The sequence below is a fragment of the Loxodonta africana genome, chromosome 1 (genome assembly GCF_030014295.1).
Source record: "Loxodonta africana isolate mLoxAfr1 chromosome 1, mLoxAfr1.hap2, whole genome shotgun sequence".
In the NCBI taxonomy this organism is placed as follows: domain Eukaryota; kingdom Metazoa; phylum Chordata; class Mammalia; order Proboscidea; family Elephantidae; genus Loxodonta; species Loxodonta africana.
The window spans coordinates 77,166,957-77,174,867 of NC_087342.1; the positions used below are offsets into that span (position 1 = coordinate 77,166,957).

General features: G+C 36.1%; 1 pseudogene; it reads left to right on the forward strand.

Moving 5' to 3' along the window:
- The first annotated feature begins 408 nt into the window (after positions 1-408).
- LOC100672279 (olfactory receptor 2W3-like) lies at positions 409-1,648 on the forward strand (annotated as a pseudogene).
- The last annotated feature ends 6,263 nt before the right edge of the window (positions 1,649-7,911 follow it).

Here is a 7,911-nt window from a genome sequence, read left to right on the forward strand (position 1 = left end):
GGATCAATGATGCCACATCTATAGGGATATTATTCAGACAGTAATAATTTTTTTGGTAGAATTTTTAAACCAAAGCAAATTCTCACACTGCAATATCCAGTGAAAGGAAATTTAGAATATAAATTTTTAAACACATTATGATTTAGATTGCACTAAATTATATATAACCAAAACCTTTTGCCGTCAAGTCAATTCTGACTCACAGCGACCTTATAGGATAGAGTAAAACTGCCCCATAGGGTTTCCAAGGAGTGCCTGGTGGATTCGAACTGCCGACCTTTTGGTTAGCAGACAAAACTCTTAACCACTATGTCACCAGAGTTTCCAAATTACATATACTCATAAGAAAAGAAGGAAAGCAAATAAATCGGTATAATAGCAGTGGTTATTTCTGAGGTGTAGGCAATTTTTTCCTATTTTGCATATGTGCCTGTGTTTTCCAAATATTCTACAATAATGATCTGTTTGGTATTCGAAAAGAAATAAAAGAAGCCACTAAAAAGAGATATTCTTCTTAAAATATATAATCATTATCTCCAAGAGCATGTTGAAATTTTATGTAATTATTTTGCATGATGACTTGATATTACCCTTGTCTCCCTGATGATTTCTTAGCCTTCTTTATTAAGAACATGGAATGTTCCTATCTGCTTCCCTGCAGGCATGTACTGTACTGATTATTCACTATCATGAGCAACCAGAGCTGCCAGGAACAGTTCATCTTGATGGGTTTCTCAGACAGACCGAGGTTAGAGCAGATCCTCTTTGTGTTTGTCCTCATTTTCTACCTTGTGACCTTGGTGGGCAATATCATCATTATCTTGGTCCCCCGCCTGGATTCCAGCCTCCACACACCCATGTACTTCTTCCTTACTAACTTGTCCTTCCTAGCTCTCTGCTTTACTACCAGTTCCATCCCCCAGCTGCTTTTCAACTTGAGTGGCCCAGACAAAACCATCAGTTACACAGGTTGTGCCATCCAGCTTTTCATGTTCCTGGGACTGGGTGGCACTGAATGTGTCCTCTTGGCAGTCATGGCTTATGACCGCTTCACTGCAGTCTGCAAGCCCCTTTCCTATTCTGTCATAATGCACCCTCAGCTCTGTTGGACATTGGTGTCTGTGGCTTGGGTGGCTGGGCTCCTCAACTCCCTGGTTATGTCTCCAGTGACTATGAAGCTGCCACGGTGTGGGACATGCAGGGTGAAGCATTTTCTATGTGAGATGCCAGCTCTGATAAAAATTGCCTGTGTTGACACAGTAGCTATAGAGAGCACTGTTTTCATCTTATCAGTAATAATTTCCGGGTGCCCTTGTCTCTTATCCTCATCTCTTATAGCTACATTGCCTTCGCTGTACTAAGAATCAAGTCGGCTGCAGGAAGAAGGAAGGCTTTCAACACTTGTGGGTCCCATCTCACTGTAGTCTCCTTGTTTTATGGGAATATTATCTATATGTATATGCAGCCAGGTAATAATTCTTCCCAGGACCAAGGGAAATTCCTAACTCTCTTCTACAATTTGATGACCCCCATGTTGAACCCCGTTATCTACACCCTGAGAAACAAGGATGTGAAGGGTGCACTGAAGAGGCTTTTGTTTAGAAAATAAGGTGGCAGTGACTTTTCCTAAGGTTGCTACTTCAACTTAGTTAATAGAAACAACTCCTGAAGTGAAATTTTAAAATTCACTAAGATATTTCTATCTACCCAATAAGAACCATCAGGAGTGAGACTTGAGAAAATGTATTACAAAGCCCCCAAATATGCTAATAATTAGCTTGATTAGAGATTAAATTTAATTTGCATAACTTCTAGCATCTGACATGTCAAAGCACCTTTTCTGCTCCTTTCCAAGTTGGCCAGAGGTAAGTAAAATCCAACAAGGCCATGAATTGATGCTTCAATACTCTGGATCAACTAACATAAATTATGACTTAATAAAACCATACAATGATCTAATTTTTTACCGATATTCTATATAGTTGTCATTTTATCATTTAATTGAGCCAATGGACTGTCAAAATATTTACAGTACCATAAATATAATTACATATTAAGGTATATATTATTATGTGATATAATAATTTTATATATTATATTAAATACATGTATATATTATAATTACCTGGAGAAATACAGCTGTAGCCTAGTAGACAGGGCCTCTGATATAATTTTTTCAGCTCAAACACTGTTTCACTGACCAGCTATATTTAAATTATCTGGAGAAAAAATTATTTTTAATAGAATCTCAGACCCCAACTGCAGAAATTCTGAGGTTTAGTAAGTCTGGGAATATTTGTGCTGAAAAAGAACCTGTGTGATTCTGACATGGATCAAGTTTGGAAATAAATTGGCATTAATTTTTCTGTGTTTTCCTGCTAATAGAAGAAAAACAAATGTATTCAAGAGTGTCTTCTCACTATTATTTGTTTTAAGGAATAGACCTTTAATGAATATGCGCAGCTCTTTAAATAGTTATTAATGGTTTTGATCCAAGTAGACATCACTGAACATAGCTTTGACAAAAATGAAAAAAGTTAACCAAATAATGTTATTGTGTTGTTTTCTTCATATTGGAGACATTTATATGTATTTGTTTTCTTAAAAAGCATATTAAACCATTAGTATGGGTTAGGTACCACACTGAGTAATATTCTTTTCTATCCAATGTAGAAAAGTAGTATGGCTATTTAAGAGAATGAAAAAGGAGAGCTTTCCTAGAGTAAAACTGGGTACGAAAAAAGGAAACCATTGCTATTTGAGTCAATTCTGGCTCATGGAGATCCCATGTGTGACAGAGTTGAACTGCTCCTAGAGTTTTCTTAGCTGATAGAAGCAGTTCACCTGGCCTTACTTCTGTGGTGCCACTGGGTGGGTTCAAACTGCCCACCTTTAGATTGGAAGTTCAATGTAAACCATTTGTGCCACACAGGGACCTCACAACTGTGTAAGAACACTTTATTTTTTAGTATGGAGGGTTATTCTATCCATAGAGCACTTCCCCTTCCTACTTACAATCACTTGCATCATAGCAACAGTTTCCACTGCTTCTATTTTCTTCCCTATGCAGATGACCCTCAAATCCAAACTGCCTGCTAAATATTGATTCCAAATACCATGCATTATGTTTCCAACCTTTTTCTGGCCAAATTGTCTATGTAACAGACAAATTTAACTTATATAAATTAAACTCATCATATGTAAAGCAAAATATTTCTCTTGATTCATCTTTTCTCCCAGTAGGAGGAATATTGACATAGATTCAAATCATTAGAAGTATGCTGGGCTCATATCTCTACCTTCGTTTGAAATCCTCTGCAACCAAAACCATTCAGTCTCTAATTGGCTCTCACATTATTTCAACCAAGTTTCGTTTCTTCTCCATTTCACCCAAATATAATGCTGCCAGTTTTATTTTCTTAAAACATGGATAATTATATCCATCTTCTACTCAAAATCTTCCAAATATCTCTTCATATTTACCCAAACAAATATTAAAACCTTGAACTCATGCCTATGCAAAAAGTGGATTCATCTATTGTCTACTGTATTTGTTGGTATGATTCCTCCTCCATTTCTCATGCTGTTTATTTGCTCTGTTCTCTTTGTCCCCTCTCTTTCTCTCTTTTCACTTGGTTAGTCTTGCCAGAGATTTGACTCTTTTATAAGTATTTTCAGATAAGATTTGTGGGTTTTTTCATATTCTCTATTACATCTATTAAAGTTGCAATATGGGAGGATTTTATGGGCAAAATTGAATGATTCAGGAAGCATCAAAAGAATACAGAAGGAATGCTGTACAGAGTCATTATACGAAAAGGAACTGGTTGACAGTCAACCATTTTAGAAGGTAGCATATGACCAAGAACAGCTGGTAGTGAAGGAAGAATTTCAAGCCACTCTGAAGGCATTGGTGAAAAGCAAGTCTCCAGGAATTGTTGGAATACCAATTGACATGCTTCAACAAACAGAGGCAATGATGGAAGTGCTTACTCATCTATGTCAAGAAATTTGAAAGACAGCTACTTGACTAATTAACTGGAAGAGATTAATATTCAGGCCCATTCCAAAGAAAGGCAATCAAATGGATTGTGGAAATTATCTAAGAATATCATTAGTATTACATGCTTGCAAAATTTTGCAGGAGATAATTCAAAAACAGCTGTAGCTGAACATCGACAGGGAACTGCCAATGCATGTGAAAGCTTGACAACGAAAAAGAAAGAAGAAAGAACTGACGCTTTTGGATTGTGGTGATGGTGAAGAATATTGAACATGCCATTGACTACCAGAAGAATGAACAAAGAAGTCTTGAAGAAAGTATAACCAGAATACTCTTTGGAAGCGAGGATCGTGCTTACTTTGGACACACTTCATCAGGAGGGATCAGTCTCTGGAAGGGCATCATACTTGGTAAAGCTGAGGGTCTACAAAAAAGAGAAAGACTCTCAATGAGATGGATTGATTTAGTGGCTGTAACAATGGACTCAAACAAAACGATAACTGTGAGCATGGCACAGGATCAGAGAACGCTTCCTTCTGTTTTCTATAGGGTTGCTATAAGTAGGAACCGACTAGATGGCACCTAACAACAAAAACATCATGGTTATCTTTGTTTCCTTTTTTCATGATTTGCTGCTTTTTTCTTTATTATATCCTCCTTTCTACTTTGGGGGGTTTATATTCTTCTTTTCTAACTTGTTGAATTAGATGTTTATACTTTTAACATTCTATTCTCTTCTGATATAACCATTTCAGGTTATAATGTCTCCTTTAAATGCAGGTTTAACAGCATCCCAAAATCTTTTGTATGTAGTGTTTTTCTTCTATATGATATCTCCTTTATCTTAAAAGTTATTTAAAATCAGGGTTTTAAGTTTTCAAAATTTATATCTTTGGCATTGATTTGTAATTTAATATCATTGTGGTCAGAGAAAGTGATGTATTTTATTATATTCATTTTTTAGTGTTTGTGGGAAGTTTATTTATGACCCAATCAATTTTGTAAATATTTCACTTTTTCAAAGAAAATGTGCATTCTCCATTGTTAGGACTCAGAATCATGCATATGCCCACCAGTACAAGTGTATTTATTGTGTTGTTTAAGATTTTTCTGATTTTTTTCTTTTTGTCTACTTGATCTATCGTGGACACAAGAGGGTTAAATCTGTGATCATGCTTGTGACTTTGGCAATTCCTTCAGATAATATCATCAATTTTTGTTTCACAAATTTGAATCTATGCTACCAAGTACATATAAGTTAATTTCATATTTTCTTGATGAAGCTTTCCTTTTGTTCTGCAACATCATTTTGACTGACCCTAATGGTTCTTTTTTATTTTATTATCTATTTTTATGATAATAATATAAATGCAGAATATTTATTCTGATTATGAATTTCATGGTATATTTCTTTTCCATCTATTGAGTTTTCTCTACCTTCTTGAATTTCTCTGGGAACTATTTTGAGGGAGGGAAGTCATAGTTCAGCATGATGTTCAGGACCACACTAAATTAGTAAGTTAAGATGATTGATTCAGATAACTCAAGAATTATAATATCTTTAAATGAACTGAACCTTCCTTCACCCCACATTTGAAAAATAAATATTAACCAATTGGATGGGAGTGGAGAGGGACTTGACTATATGCAGTTAAGAGAAACATGCCAAAATATAAGGGAAAAAAATAAGAAAAGGTTTCAGGAATTCCAGAACACTTAATTGTGCTCATGAGAAACATTTAGATAGATCAAGAGGCAGTTAGTTGTTCAGAAAGAACAAGCGGATACTGATTGGTGTAAAGTCAGGAAAGGAATACATCAGGTTTGTATTCTTTCACCATACCTATTCAGTCTGTATGCTGAGCAAAAAATACGAGAAGCTGGACTATATGAAGAAGAACAGGGCATCAGGATTGGAGGAAGACTCATTAATAACCTGTGCTATGCAGATGACACAACCTTGCTTGCTGAAAGTGAGAAGGACTTGAAGCACTTACTAATGAAGATCAAAGACCACAGCCTTCAGTATGGATTGCACCTCAACAGAAAGAAAACAAAAATCCTCACAACTGGTCCAGTGAGCAACATCAGGATAAACAGAGAAGAGATTGAAATTGTCAAGGATTTCATTTTATTTGGATCCACAATCAACAGCCATGGAAGCAGCGGGCAAGAAATCAAAAGAGTCATTGCTTTGGATAAATCTGCTGCAAAGAACCTTTCTAAAGTGCTGAAGAGCAAAGATGTCACCTTGAAGACTAAGGTGCACCTGACCCAAGCCATGGTATTTTCAATCGCATCATATGCATGTGAAAGCTGGGCAATGAATAAGGAAGATGGAAGAAGAATTTATGCCTTTGAACTGTGGTGTTGGCAAAGAATATCGAATATAACATGGACTGCCAAAAGAGTGAACAAATCTGTTTTAGAAGAAGTACAACCAGAATGCACCTTAGAAGAAAGGATGGCTAGGCTGTGTCTTACATACTTTGGACATGTTGTCAGGAGGGATCAGTCCCTGGAGAAGGACATCATGCTTGGCAAAGTACAGGGTCAGCGGAAAAGAAGACCCTCAACAAGGTGGATTGACACAGTGGCTGCAACAATGAGCTCAAGCATAACAACGATTGTAAGGATGGCACAGGACCAGGCAGTGTTTCGTTCTGTTGTGCATGGGGTCACTATGAGTCGGAACCAACTCGATGGCACCTAACAACAACAACAACATACGAAGCATATGATAGAAATAAAGGAATAAAGAGTTAAACTCACCATCAAAACATAAGATTTTAGCACACTACTTTAGATTATTTATTGGTAAGAAGACAAAAAAATAAATAAGGAAGGATATAAAAGATCCTAAAACCAAAATTAACAAGATTGATTTAAAGGAAACTATAGAATTCTGTATTCAAAAATAGAAAAGATTCTTTTCTATTCTCTTCTGGAACCATTCCCAAAACAACTCTTCAGACAGCGATTGGAATGGACTATATAAAAGAGAAAATGACACTGGTGAGGAGTAAGCTTCTTGGATCAAGTAAACACGTGAGACTATGTGGGCAGCTCCAGTCTGGAGGTGAGGTGAGAAGGCAGAGGGGGACAGGAGCTGGTTGAATGGACACAGGAAATACAGAGTGGAGAAGAGGAGTGTGCTGTCTCATTAGGGGGAGAACAGCTAGGAGCACACAGCAAGGCGTATATAATTTTTTGTATGAGAGGCTGACTTGATTTGTAAACTTTTACTTAAAGCACACACACACAAAAAAAGAGATACAGCTTTCTCTGGCAAAGATGGAACATTACAAGAAAGACTCAAATACAGTTGGGATCCAGTTCCTGATTTCAGACAAAATACAAATTAGAAATTAATATTGAAATATAAATGAAACAATTTTCCGCTTAGAAATTTAGAAGCACAATATAAAAATATAGTGTGCTTAGCTAGACTTTAAGTCAAAATATGTCATAAAAGATAAAGAAGGACATTATGTAATGATAGAAGGATCAATCCATCTAGAAGACATGACAATTATAAATATATATCCACCTAACATTAGAACCCCACAATATAGGAAGCAAACACTGATAGAATTGAAGGAAGTAATAGAAGTTCTACAATAAATAGTTGAAGCCTTCAGTATCCCACTTTCAATACTGAACAGAGCATCTAGAAAGAAAATCAATGAAGAAATAGAAGACTTGAACAACATTATAAGACAACTAGACCCATCAACATATATAGAACACTCCACCCAAGAACAGCACCATATATATTCTTCTCCAGTGCACATGATCATTCTCCAGGATAAATTATGTGTTAGGTCACAACAAATCTCAATAAATATAAAAAGATCGAAAGTGCCTTCTCAGACCACAATGGAATAAGACTAGAAATTAATAACAGA